We start from the raw sequence: 10,304 nt of genomic DNA on the forward strand, positions 1-10,304 counted from the left end.
CATATGACATCAACAATCACAAACTATTTTCATTTTTTTCCTAATTGGATGCCATTTATTTCTACTTTTTGCCTAATTGCTCTGGGTAGATCTTTCAGTACCCTCTGTGTCATTCAGCTTTTCATCTCTGTAACAAAATAACTGAGAGACAAAATTTAAAGGATGGAAAGGTTTCTTTAACTTCATAATTTCAAGGGTTTCAGTCCATGGTAGTCTAGCTCCATTGCTGATAAGATTTTGGTAATGTAGAGCATCATGGTGGTGGAAGTGATTGGCAAAGGCTGGGGAGAAAATATCCCCTACTAGTGCATGCCCTCAGTGACCTACTTCTTCCAACAAGACCCCACTTACCAATAGCACATTTAAGTATGAGCTCATCAATGAATTAATCACTGATGAGGCCAGTTCCCTCATTATCTAACCACACCTCAAGGCCTCACCTCTGTGTATTGCTGCATTGGGTTCATGCCTTCAACACATGAACCTTTTAGGGACATTTGTCATATCCAAACCATAAAAATCTGTACTAGATGTGAGAAGAGTGAAATCCTTGCCTTTTTTCCTAATGTAGAGGAAATATTTTCAAATATTTACCATTTTCAAATGCTCACAAGATTGAACAGTACAGACAGTCAGGACTGTCCTGTGTCTCTATGAAATTGAAACCATACCTCAGATGCATGGTTTCAGGGATTGGTGGCTTCCATAGAAAGGCATGGGAGTGCAGCAGTAAGCAGTAGACAGCGATCAGGTGAAATCCAGAATTATTCAGTTAGATTTGTGATTAAAAACAATGGACTACTAGCAAAAATTTTAGGGAATGGTGAAATCTCCCTGAGTAGGGCTTTATGAAAAGAGTAAAGGAAAGTGTCAACAAGCTACACACGTAAAAAATGCATTTTAGGATTGGAGATCTGTAGCACACACGAAGATCACATACCAGAGAAGGGGTCCCTTGCACTTTCTAGTTGCACACTGCTGCAGTAGTGGGGAATCATCTTAGTGAGGTCCTTGAAGTCAAAGCATTGAGCCAGACAGGGCAGACATCCCTGCAGTTTTACACCTCCAAGCCCCAAAGGCCTCTCCTTCTTCACTGGCTAAGCAAGTGACCCTGTCCTGAGTCAGTGTATGCACAAGAAATTGGTTATAATTGAACCCAGATATACTGCCACAGATCTAATTGGGTATAAAGTAGATACCATAAATGCAGAGGGAAGCTGAGGGTGAGTACACTAGAGGAGATACAGTCTGAACTCTGAGAAGACGGGGGAGACCAGATGTATGTTAGTAAAAGTGGGAGTGCTAGGACATAAAACTGTATAGTCAGGATTGTAGCAACATTCAGTACTACATGCCTTGCCCCACCAGTGCAAATTGCTCTTTTCTGACTGCTTTCTATGCTGTCAGGAACCCAAAAATATTTGGTGGAAACACAACCTCTGCTTACGAATTTCCCATGCTAAATCCTCACTAGCAGACTACCTTTGGTTCAAAGGTGCATCTAATGGGGGGGGGAGGAGGGCACTTGGAGGATGGCCACTAAATTCTCATTTCCAGGCCTACATGTGGAAAACTTGGAAGGAATTTGGCCCAACAATATGAGTAGTAGCATGTGTGCCCTGACAAGAAAGGCTGGGAAGGACTAAGTCTGCAAACAAGCCTTTCTAGTCTAATATATTTGGATTTCAGAGAGAAAATGGATCAACACTCCAGCACCAGCATCCCACACTAAGTAGACTACAAAACGACTTGTCTAAGAATAAAACAAGCAAATTACCATCACCCTATATTAAATCAGGAGGATTATTGACTGACCTTATATTTCTTGTTGTGATTTGTATTGCTCTATATTCATTTCATCATGTAATCTCACAGTATTGTTTCTTATGCTAGCATCCTATATATTTATTTTTCCTCTGTTTCCTATCTTGCAGCTTATCTTTTCTCTTTTCTTTTCCTCACCCCTTCCTTTTATTGATCAGTTATTAACAATATTTGACTGAATACTTTTCAAATTCCTATTTTATTCAGTACATATTCTAATTCTATTTTTAATTGGTATATTCAGTTGCTTTTTATAGATTTTAAATATCTGGATAGTTTATGAATTTTTGAATTTTATATTTCAGGGAAGATTACAAATGCACTCTCCTATTATCACAAATTATGCAGTAAAGTATCCTACATTTTGGGAAATCACAGGAGTCAGCAGATCTGGAGTGTAATGGTTAAGTCTTGCCCTTGGAAAACCACCTTTGTGGTCATAGTATCTACCCTACAAGGTAAGCTTGTGAATGGTACATTTTGGAATTGCTCTTCATTTTCTCTCCTCTGAGTGATAGCATAGATTGTTAACTCAAGAGAAATCTGTGCACTAAAAGACTCCCACTTAAAAAAAATTAAAGAGGTATCCAATCTAATAGTGCAAATTTCAATTCAGAAACACAAAATATATGAAAAAGTAAGCCAATATGACTCTTTCAAAATTTCAAAACTTGATGACTTAATTCAAAGGTACCAAAATGACTTAATGCCTGGCAAGTAATTTAGGAGTCTAGTTTTTAAATGATCATTAACCTTGAAGAGGAATTAAATGTAGAAATGAATGAAATAAGGAACTCAATCAAGACTGGATGAGAAGTTTAGCAATATGGATGACAAATTTTTCAAGAAATTTGAGATTCTTGCAAAAAAGGAATGGTGGTACATGCCTTTAATCCCAGCCACTTTGGAGGCAAAGGTAGGAGGATAGCAGTCCAACATTGATCTGTGTAAAAATGTGAGACACTATGTAGTAAACAAACTAAAACCAAAAGTACTAGAGACATGGCTCAAGGGGTAGAGTTTTTGCCTTGAAAGTGTGAAGTCTTGAGCTCAGTATCCAGTACCATCAAAAAGAATACATATGTGCTGATTGGATTAGAATACAAGACCCACTGGTCTCCTGTCTATGAGACCTCTGACTCGCAAAGTCTGATAGACTGAAAGTGAAACAATATAAAAGGAAACACCAAGCAAATGAAAGCAAAAAAGAACTAGCTACACTCTCTCTGCCAAGAGTTCAAACAAAAATTATTCAGAAGAGATAAAGTAGATCACTAAATATTAACAAAGAGAATATTCCATCAAGAAAATATAAGTATAATTATATATATTTATATAATATATATTTTCTATATAAGTATATAGAAATATATGTATATATGTAATTACATATGCAATGAATGTTGGTGGACCCAATTTCATAAATAAACATTACTTAACATATAGAGATAGATAGTTCCAAACATAATGACAATGATTGACTTCAACACCCTCACTCTCATCAATGATAGGTCATCCAGATTAAAGAAATAAAATAAGCAACTTTGGTGTAAAATAACATCATAGATCAAATGAACTTAACAGAAGTCTATAGAATATTCATCAAATAGCATTAGAACATTCATTCCTCTCAGCAGCTCATTGAACTTTCTCTGAAATAGACCACATTTTAGGACATAAATTAAGTCTTAACAGATACAAAAAATTACAGTAATTTGTTGCATATTAGCAGAATTTAATGGAAAAAAATTTAAATTCACAGCAAGAGAAACTACAGAAAATACACAAACAGGTGGAAATTGAGCAGGACACTTCTGAATTATCAGTGACTCATTGAAGAAATCAGAGAGGGGATCAAAAACTCCAAGAATCAAATGAAAAGGAAAGCACAACTTACCAGATGTTTAAGATGCACCAAAAGCAATAGTAAGAGGAAGAATATGACTATAATGTCTACATTCAAAAAATCAGAGAGATATAAAATGTATGAATGAATGATGCACCTTAAGTTATTAGGAAAAGTAGAACAAGTCAGAAACAAAATTAGTAGATAGAAGAAATAATAAGTGGTTTGATGTCCAGTGGTTTGCTCAGTTGAGGCAGCACAGATCCTCTGCCTCAGTGTGGACTCCTTCCCTCATCTGCTACCTTGGATGTCTCTGGTCCCTGCCAAAAGCTGAACTGGTGGTGGCTGCAGTGGCAGGAGAGGCAATAGACATCAGAGGCACCTTTGACTTGAATCACCACCAACCAGGCTCTACTTAACACCCAGGATCAAGTGGAGTGTTTACAGCCACCTGATACTCACTTAGAAGACAAAGCATCAATCTGAACAGAACTCTGCAACATACTGGACCCCTAACCCATAGACAGCCTCCCCCTACACCCTGCCACATTGAGAAAAACTGCACACCATTTCTCCCTGCTGGCTGATTCCAAAGCTGCTTGCATAAACCTGCAGAATGAACAAGCGACCAATATAGACCATGTATGACTCCTCTACCCCTGCCCTGGGAACATAATCCAGTGCAGACCATTGGCAGATTGAATCCTCCCCCAACAAAACTGAAAAGCATAAAGAGTGAATTGCAATCTAAAAGTGACAGCAGAGCTGGGGTGGTCTGCAGAACCTGTCCCAGTGAATTGGGGTGGGGCAAAGAGATGAATACTCAGTAAATGAAGGCAGTAAAAGTAACAAAGACTGAGACTAGGGGTTGGAGTGACAAGCCAAGCTCCCAAAGCAGGCAAACTAGCACTGAGCAAACATGAGGTGAGGCACAAAGGCTGGGAGCTGGGGTGGCTTGACAAGTCAATGTCCCAAAGCAGGGCTGAAGGTGATCCCTCAGCCAATCTCCTGAGATTGAGGGCAGTACTCAAAACTGATGTGCCCTGCCTTGCTGGGGAAGGAGCTGAACAAACAATGTTGAAGCTGTAGGGCAACACAGCTGCTTGGTGAAAACAATAACAGTTCTGAACACCTTGCATGAACTGGCAGTGTGTTACCTCAAGCCCCAATTGCAACCTCCTTTGTGGACAGAAGGAAGCAAATACAAATCACAAGACAGTCACCTGGTAAGACCACATCAGAGCTTCCACTTGTAACAGAAGCCCCATAAGAACAAGGAAAGCAGGGGAAAAAAGAAAGAAAAAATCCATCCAGCCATCTCTAACCCAAGCTGCCCGGCAAGAGGGGCAGGATGCTTTCCCATAAAGCCCAGAATAGCAAGTGCCAATACCAGGTTTGAGGCCAAAGGAATAAGTCCAGAACTTTTACTGAGCAGACTGAACTTTTCATTGTTGTACCTAGTGTTTTTATTTCCCTTGATTTGTATTATTAAGTTTACCACTACTATTTTCTTATCCCTATTACTACCCCATTCATTTTATGACCTTGTCTTTTACTACAATCCATTATTCTCCCTCCCAACTACTCTTTCTGCACCTTCTCATCTACTCTTCCATCTTTGGCTTCCCCTCCTATCCTTCCTTAACCTGTCACACTACTTCTCCCCTGTACACACTCTTTACCTTCTGACTAGGCTACTGCACCAACTGCACACACTGCAAACCCTTGCAATCCCTGACACAAGCCCCTCCACTACAATAGCAGAAATACACGTTGACACACATATGGGTCAACACACCAAGCAGCCACCATACCTCTTCCCCCCTATTTTCTGCCCCACCCTTTTTGTGCCACCATTACTAATTATCCAAGTTTCTATCACTAGATTATTTACCATTACCTCCAACTCCCACTGTGTATAGATATTATCACCAAGGCATTTTCTATATAATATGTAAACAACTTGTCTGGCATTGAACCTGTGAATTTGTTATTGCTAATTTCTACCTCCAGGCCGAGGACAGAAAGCGTACATCAACCTAGCCATAAAAAAGTCAACCACAATACACAAATCAAGTCAAGGGAAAGAAAACAGACAGTTAAAACCACCAACTAGCCTATGAAGAACATAGTTGCACAGTACCAAGTGGAGCAATTGGGAGAAGAAGAAGGGATGGAAATGACACTCTGCAAAGAAATAATTGAATAGAGGCTTTGGTGGGAAATGAAGAAAATGGATACTCAGTTTCTGTCCCCAACAGAACACTAATAAATGTCACTAAAGAGCCCAGTTATGACCACATAAAATTCCTCAAGGAAGAAATTATGGAACAAATCACTGAGAAAATCGTGGAGAAAATACAAGACATGGCTAACCAGAAGGTGTAAGATACTCTCGAGAAATTTCAATATACCAAAAAAAAGAACACTGGAAGACACAGAAAAAAATAAACAAACTCAGAGGATTTCAGCAAACACCAAACTGTAACAAAAGACACTATGAAAAAAAGGAGATATATGAATTAAAGAAGACAACACAAAATACAAAAGATGAATTGAACAAAGATGTGGAAAACCTCAGAAGAAAAAATCAAACAGAAATCCTGGAAATAAAAAGTCCCTATAGTCATACAAAAAACACAGTGGAAGACCACTCCAGCAGACTAGAAAAAGTAGAAGACAGAATCTCAGAGCTCAAAGACAAAATAGAAATTAAAGAAAAAGTAGAAGAACACTTAGATAAACAACTTAAGAGCTGTGAAAGGAATACACAAGAACACAGCTAGTCCATCAACAGACTGGACCTGAGAATTATGGTTATTGAATAAGGAGAAGAGGTGCAAGCCAAAGGGATATGTAATATACTCAATAAAATAATAACAGAAAACTTCCCAAATCCCAAGAAAGTTTTGCCCATTCACGAACAGGAAACCTCCAGGACAACAAACAGACTTGAACAAAATAGAACCTCTCCATGTCATATTATCATTAAAACAACAAGCACAGAGAACAGAGAAAGAATGTTGAAGGCTGTGAGAGAGAAAAAGCAAATAACTTACAAAGGTAACCCCATCAAAATAAAAGCAGATATCTAAACAGAGATCTTAAAAGCAAGAAGGGCATGGAGAGAAGTATAACGGGCACTGAATGAAAATAATTTCAATCCTAAAATACTCTACCCAGCAAAACTACCATTCAAAATTGACACAGGGATAAAAGTATTCCACAATAAACAGAAACTAAAACAGAATATGACCACCAAGCTACCACAACAGAAGATTCTACAAGGAATTCTGCACACAGAAGATTAAAACAAACAAAACCACAAGGGGACAGGAAGTACTAAACCCCACGAGAAGAAAAAGACAAGTAATCAGAGAATAAAATTGATTCAGCTGCACACAATCAAATCCTTAAACAACCAAAAGAACTAAATGGGAGGAATTATCACATACCTATCAAAATAACACTGAATATCAGTGGACTCAGATCCCCCATCAAAAAACACTGTTTGGCAAAGTGTATTAAAAAGGCAGATCAGACAATCTATTGTTTACAAGAGATCTACCTTATTGACAGAAATAAACACTGGCTTAGGGTGAAAGGCTGGAAGAAGATTTACCAACCTAATGGTCCCCCAAAACAGGTAGGAGTTGCAATACATATATCAGACGAAGTAAACTTGAAATTTACATTAGTCAACCAAGATAAGGAAGGACACTTTATACTAATAAAAGTCAATACATCAAAAGGAAATAACAATTATTAACTGATATGCTCCCAATATCAATGTACACAATTTCATCAAACATACACTAAAGGACTTAAAAGCACACATACACTCCAACACAGTGGTTGCAGGAGGTTTTAGTACCCCTTTATCACCAATAGATAGGTCATCCAGAGAAAAAAATCAACAAAAATCCTAGACCTAAATGGCACCACAGATCATATGTACTTAACTGATGTCTACAGAGTATTTCATCTGGCAAAGCACAATATACATTGTTCTCAGCAGCCCATGAAACTTTCTGCAAAATAGACCATATCTTAGGGCACAAAACAAGCCTCAACAAATATAACAACTAGAGATAAACCCCTGCTTTCAATCTGATCACAATGCAATAAAACTAGAATTCAACCCAAAAAAGCTCAGCAGAAACCACACAAATAATTGGAGACTGAATAACATATTGTTCAATGATCAGTGGGTCATAGAGGAAATAAGACTGGAAATCAAAAGGTTCCTGGAAGTTAATGATAATGAAAACACAACCTTCCAGAGCCTATGGAACACAGCAAAGGCAGTCCTAAGAAGAAAGTTTGTAGCAATAACTGCATATATTAAAAAGACAGAAAGATGTCAAATAAACAACCTAATGCTACAAACTCAATCCCCTAGAAAAACAAGAACTAGGAAAACCCAAAACAAGCAGAAGGAGAGAAATAATAAAAATAGGGGCTGAAATTAATGAAATAGAGACCCAAAAAATCCATACAAAGAATCACAAAACAAAAAGCAGTTTCTTTGAAAAAATTAAGAAGATTTACATGCCCCTGGCAAATCTGAGTAAAATGAGAAGGGAAAAGACCCAAATTAGCAAAACCAGAAATGAAAAAGGAGAGATAACAAAAAACACCTCAGAAATCCAGAGAGTCATTACAGACTACTTTGAGAACCTATATTCAAATAAATTGGAAAATCTTGAAGAAATGGACAAATTTCTAGATACTTATGACCATCCAAAACAGAACCAAGAGGAAATGAACTACCTAAACAGATGTATAATATATAATGAAATTGAAGCAGCAATAGTCGCCCAAAAGAAAAAAGTCCATAACCTGATGGATTCTATGCTGAATTCTACCAGACTTTTAAAGAAGAACTTATGCCAACACTCCTTAATCCTTCCTATGAAATACAAAGAGAAGGGACACAGCCTAACTCATTCTATTTTGTCATTTTCAGGTAAACGGAAGTTAGCAAGGTTCAGAAGGCCAAAAGTCACATGTTCTCTCTCATATGCAGATTATAGACCTAAAACAAATGCAGAAATATTATTGGAATGGGTCACACACTAAATGGAAACCGTGCACAAGAGGAATAGGGAAAGGGAAGGAAACCTAAAACCTCTAAATTGTTGATATGTTCACTGTATAGAAGCCAATAAAGTAATCGTGAACTGACAGAGGCCACTATGGGAAGGGTACTAAGAAGCAGTGAAGAGATCTTGTAGAGATAAGTCAATATGGGTTGTAATACAGATATGCATGGTAACAACGCTGGGAATGTCTTTGTAGAGCTATCTTTATCTCAAACTAGCAAAATGAATACATTTTTCTTATTAGCTCTTATGTTTTCTCTCTAACAAAGTCAGAGAACAAGAGGGCAGAACATATTCTTCCCAGAAGTGGGGAGGTCAGGGGAGGAAGAGGTCCAAATATGTATACACATGTAAGTAAATATAAACATGATCAAATAAAAATTAAAATATAAAAATAGATGAAGCACTTAATCAACCAAAAAAAAAAGAAGAAAGAATAAAAATCAGAGTGGTCATTTATGAAGTGGAGACGCAGATGAGTGAATGAAAGACATGTTCTTAGAAAAAATAATTAAGATATATAAACACTTGGCTAAGCCAAACTATGCAAAGGAAATATAAAGAATACTTAAATTAGAGATGAAATAATCTGTATTATGATTGATAACAATGAAACCCAGAAAATCATTAGAGTGACAATTTTGAAAACATACATTCCAATAAATTGGAAAATCTAAAACTGTGTACATTTCAAGACACATATGACATACCAACATAACCAAGATGACATAAACAACTTAAACCTACAATAAACAATGAGATGAAGCAGTAATAAAGAGTCTCCCTACAAAGAAAGATGAAGACCTGTTGGATTCACTGCTCATTTTACAACAAATTAAAAAATAAAGTAATACAGTTATTTTTCAATGTATTCTATAAAATAGCAAAGGAAGGAATGTTAACAAACTCATTTTATGAAGCCAGCATTACACAAATAGCAAAACTACAGAAGTACACAACACAAAAGAAATCTATAGAAAAGTTCTTCAATGAACGTAGATATAAAATTCTTAATAAAATATTTTAAAACTAAATTCAACAACATAGTTAAAAGATCATATACCATAATCAACTTGGTTTCATTACAGAGATGCAAGGATCTATTAACATACAGCAATCGATAAGTGTAACGAAGCACATAAATTTAATCTGTGACAAAAATCAAATGATCATTTCAATAGATGAAAAAAAATTAACAAAATCCAACATCAATCCATGAATAATATTTCTAAAGAAATTAGGAATGGAATAAACATACGTCATCATCATCAAGGCTATAGATGAGAAATATGTAGCCCACATTTTGCTTAATGAAGCAAACCAGCATTTGGATTCATATCCAGTGCAATAATGTAAGTGAAAGAAATAAAATAAATACATTTACATTTAGAAAAGTTCTTACAATATATCAAATATATCATATCTGAATTCACCCCCTCCACCATTCTCTTTTATCCCCTCGTCCCCATTCCTGGGATAGTTTCAACAGGTATCATTTTTTGCATTTACATACATGTGCACACAGTATT

General features: G+C 36.7%; 1 non-coding gene across 1 annotated transcript; it reads right to left on the minus strand.

The window, feature by feature from the left end:
* Positions 1 to 2,128: 2,128 nt before the first annotated feature.
* LOC141419973 (U1 spliceosomal RNA) lies at positions 2,129 to 2,290 on the minus strand. The gene has a single exon (XR_012444698.1). It is a non-coding gene; the product is annotated as a U1 spliceosomal RNA (small nuclear RNA).
* Between the last annotated feature and the right edge of the window lie 8,014 nt (positions 2,291 to 10,304).

Source organism: Castor canadensis, chromosome X (assembly GCF_047511655.1).
Source record: "Castor canadensis chromosome X, mCasCan1.hap1v2, whole genome shotgun sequence".
NCBI classification, from domain to species: Eukaryota; Metazoa; Chordata; class Mammalia; order Rodentia; family Castoridae; genus Castor; species Castor canadensis.